The sequence below is a fragment of the Salvelinus sp. IW2-2015 genome, unplaced genomic scaffold (assembly GCF_002910315.2).
Source record: "Salvelinus sp. IW2-2015 unplaced genomic scaffold, ASM291031v2 Un_scaffold3267, whole genome shotgun sequence".
Taxonomy (NCBI): domain Eukaryota; kingdom Metazoa; phylum Chordata; class Actinopteri; order Salmoniformes; family Salmonidae; genus Salvelinus; species Salvelinus sp. IW2-2015.
Window position 1 is genome coordinate 40073 of NW_019944553.1, and position 4656 is coordinate 44728.

The following is a 4656-nucleotide window of genomic DNA, read 5'->3' on the forward strand; positions in this document are numbered from 1 at the left end:
GAGTTTAAAAGGTGGAGGGGGAATACAGAACAGCAGAGTAAGAACACTACAGTACAGAACACCACAGCCTACAGTACAGAACAGTTAGAATAACAGAACAGCCAGGAGTACAGAACACTACAGTACAGGAACATGTAGGAGGTAGAATACAGAACAGTGAAGAGTACAGAACACTGATACAGTATCAGAACGTTAGAGTAGGGAATACAGGACTAGCACTACCCAGACAACGCATTGGGTTTGTTGCGCTTCATACGCAACCTTCATGAGCACTAGTAAGACATATTAATAGTTTAGTCTAAAAACATGTACATTCACTTTATTTACTCTCTTACCATTGAAGGTGGTTAAATATTGTGTCTCTCTCTCTCTCTGAAGCMCTGAGGACGCRGATTCTGTTGACAYGATGACAATRTTCCCTGATCTCTTTGGATGCGTCTACAAGTTTGCGAAGAAAATGGAGTGGAATTCAAGGARTAGTCTGAAGAAAATGTTTCACAGAGAAGATGTAAGATAATGATTCTGACATTTGGAAGATTAACACYGACTAACTTCTGAAATCTTGGTTTGACTTTTCTGTTGCCATTTAAATGACTCACTRGTGTAAGTGTTAGATGATTGATAAACTGTAAACTGAATGTTCTTTCAAGGAAATCAAGAGGCTACGCAGCACTTTGCCTCTGTTTGCCTACTTGGTGTTTTGGCCATTTTCTTACATCATTATAACAGTACTTATCTTATAAGCTTACATGAAATATATAAMATATTTTTATTASAATATGAAATGTAACAATAMTTCGTAATATTATTCAATTTGCCTCAGTTTATTCATGGTTTGTKTACTGTATGTATAATAGCAGTGACACATASTGTACATACATAGACCTTCTCTGTTGAAAAGTCTTGAAACGAGCTGAATCTATTAATAAAGTGTAACATCTGAAYCATATAGCCTACAGTACATGCCTCTTTCTTCACTCTATACAACAACCGTCTTAGTTCATGGAAACCCCAAACCATCAAAGATTTAGAACATATACTGTTGAAGTCGGAAGTTTACATACACCTTAGCCAAATACATTTAAACTCAGTTTTTCCACAATTCCTGACATTTAATCCTAGTAAAAATCCCCTGTCTTAGGTCAGTTACGATCACCACTTTATTGTAAGAATGTGAAATGTCAGAATAATAGTAGAGAGAATGATTTATTTCAGCTTTAATTTCTTTCATCACATTCCCAGTGGGTCAGAAGTTTACATGCACTCAATTAGTATTTGGTAGCATTGCCTTTAAATTGTTTAACTTGGGTCAAACATTTCGGGTAGCCTTCCGCAAGCATCCCATAATAAGTTGGGTGAATTTTGGTCCATTCCTCCTGACAGAGCTGGTGTAACTGAGTCAGGTGTGTAGGCCTCCTTGCTAGCACATGCTTTTTCAGTTCTGCCCACAAATTTTCTTTTGAGGTCAGGGCTTTGTGATGGCTACTCCAATACCTTTACTTTCTTGTCTTAATTCCAATTTTGGACACAACTTTGGAAGTATGCTTGGGGTCATTGTCCATTTGGAAGACCCATTTGCAACCAAGCTTTACTTCCTGACTGATTTTTTGAGATGTTGCTTCAATATATCCACATCATTTTCCTTCTTTATGGTGCCATCTATTTTGTGCTGCCACTCCTGTTCTTCACGGTTGGGATGGTGTTCTTCGGCTTGCAATCGACCCCCTTTTTCCTCCAAACATAACGATGGTCATTATGGCCAAACAGTTCTATTTTTGTTCATCAGACCAGAGAACATTTCTCCAAAAAGTATGATCTTTGTCCCCATGTGCAGTTGCAAACCGTAGTCTGGCTTTTTTTATGGCGGTTTTGGAGCAGTGGCTTCTTCCTTGCTGAGTGGCCTTTCAGGTTATGTCGATATAGGACTCGTTTTACTGTGGATATAGATACTTTTGTACCCGTTTCCTCCAGCATCTTCACAAGGTCATTTGCTGATGTTCTGGGATTGATTTGCACTTTTCGCACCAAAAGATCTCTAGGAGACAGAACGCATCTCCTTCCTGAGTGGTATGACGGCTGCGTGGTCCCATGGTGTTTATACTTGCGTACTATTTTTGTATAGACAAACGTGGTACCTTCAGGCGTTTGTAAATTGCCCCCAAGGATGAACCAGACTTGTGGAGGTTTACAATTCTTGGTTGATTTCTCTTGATTTTCCCATGATGTCAAGCAAAGAGGCACTGCGTTTGAAGGTATGCCTTGAAACACATTCACAGGTACACCTCCAATTGACTGAAATTATGTCGATTAGCCTATCAGAGGCTTCTAAAGCCATGACATAATTTTCTGGAATTTTCCAGGTTGTTTAAAGGCACAGTCAACTTATTGTATGTAAACTTCTGACCCACTGGAATTGTGATACAGTGAATTTTAAGTGAAATAATATGTCTGTAAACAATTGTTGAAAAAATTACTTGTGTCATGCACAAAGTAGATATCCTAACCGACTTGCCAAAACTATAGTTTGTTAACAAGAAATTTGTGGAGTGGTTGAAAAACGAGTTTTAATGACTCCAACCTAAGTGTATGTAAACTTCCGACTTCAACTGTAGCATGAACATCAACAGGTCCATGTTTGTCCTCGTCTGAAATGTTGTCATCAATTCACAGCAACGCACTGATTTTAACACAACACCGTGACAACCAACTCCTGTGGAAACCAGCCCTGCCATCCCATACACGAAGCTATAGGACATTTCTCAGATTCAGATCCACTAGCAACTAAGCTACTAAACAGTAACTGTTTGAAATGAATATCCAATCTGTATTCTTAATGAGTGCTAATTACATACTTTCCTCTATGTTAATTGCCTTTTCTAATGGTCTTTATTAGGCCAGTGTTCCCTCAGACTGAGTACTCATGCTACTCAAGTAAAAAAATAAAATAAAAAGCCAGCTGGTTTGCCACAAGCTAATAGCTAACCACTGCTAATATCAATGCAACAAACATTCCATGTCGATGGACTAAACTGTGCTTCCAGCAGTATATTATGAGCACTGAGCTGATCTAACGCTCACCCAAGTCAATTTGCATTCGCATTACCCCCAGGCCTCTGTGGAAACATGTACCCGGTGCTGCCGTTAGCCTCAGGGCCTCACCTGTCACACTGTATCCAGACAGCGTCAGGAAGCCCCAGCAGCTCCAACTCTAGCCCCAGCAGCTCCAACTCTAGCCCCAGGCTGCTCCCCCGGCCTGTACTGACAAGCTGCTTTCTCACCTCTCTGATGGCACATCAAGTAAGTCGTGTGGAAGGAATTGCATTATTATATTTGTGTGATTCCTGCTCACACCTTTTCCTGTGTGTTTGTGTGTGTGTGTGTGTGTGTGTGTGTGTGTATGTTTGCACACTTGCATGTTTGTAATGTGTACAGAATGTACGTATGTGTGTGTATGTATAGGTTATTTGTGGGTGTGTGTGTACGCGTTCACACATTTGTGTGTGTGTGTTTGTCTGTGTTTATGAGTTCATACATTTGTGTGTGTACATGTAAGTGTGTGTGTGTTTGTCTGTGTGTGTGTGGTCTGAATTTCAGAGTGAGTGTGCCAGATAAAGCTGATGCAGAGCCACAGAGCTCAGACTGGGAGGTGAGACTGGGAGGTGAGCCACAGTGCAGAGCTGAGACTGGGAGATATTTACTGTTGCCAGGATCCAGAGACCTGTCTGTCTGTCTGTCTGTTCTGTCTGTCTGTCTGTCTGTCTGTCTGTCTGTCTGTTGTCTTTCTGTCTGTCTGTCTCGTCTGTCTGTCTGTCTGTCTGCCAGCTAAGACTAACAAGTGGGTCTGACTTGAATGCAGTCATCCTTCTCTCTCATGGTCAAGAACAGTGATACATCCTATTAGCTCTGTGGACACACAAACCCCCTAAAATAGCATTTGACGCTTGAGGGGACTAACAAAATGTTCCCAGTTGATAAATTCTTTGTCTACTATTGTTGTGGGGACTTCTGGTCCCCACAAGTATAGTTAAAACACACACACACACACCCACAGATAGAGAGGAACCTTTATGGTGTGTGGGGAAGAAAGAGGATGTCACATCACTGTCAGTTTACTGACGTGGTACAGTGTGTGGCATGAGAAGAAGCATATACTTTGTTACACTCTACCATAAATGATGTTGTTCATTACTCCAGCCCCTGGATCATGCAGGATAGACACAGTGAATAAGCTAATACTTGATCACTACTATCAATGATATCGAGATGATATCATTCCAAGTAATAACAAATATATGTTTTTAATATGCAGGTTTTAATGAGTTAGAATTCCACAGTAAGAATCAGATTAAGTTAGTAATAGGACCCATCTGGTGTGTGTGTGTGTGTGTGTTCACATGTTGTGGTCTGCTGCATTGCTCCAGTAGGTTACAACCTGTTCTAGTCACTGGCTGTATTTCAGGGCTCCGACTGGTGCATCCACAGGGTTTGGATCCCTGATTTATTTCAGGGCTCCGACTGGTGCTTCCACAGGGTGTGGATCCCTAATGAAGGGGAAATTTGTGCTTGGTAAGCATGGCAGATTTACGACCCTGGTCTGAAGTGACAAGGGATATAAATAAGCACTCTGGAGGGACCGCTTCACATGGGGAATTATGG

The 4656-nt window shown here is 41.1% G+C and overlaps 1 non-coding gene across 1 annotated transcript; it reads left to right on the top strand.

Moving 5' to 3' along the window:
- The first annotated feature begins 218 nt into the window (after positions 1–218).
- Positions 219–949, top strand: LOC112075605 (uncharacterized). Its single transcript, XR_011477415.1, has 2 exons — positions 219–275; positions 379–949. It is a non-coding gene; the product is annotated as an uncharacterized protein (transcript).
- Positions 950–4656: the final 3707 nt, after the last annotated feature.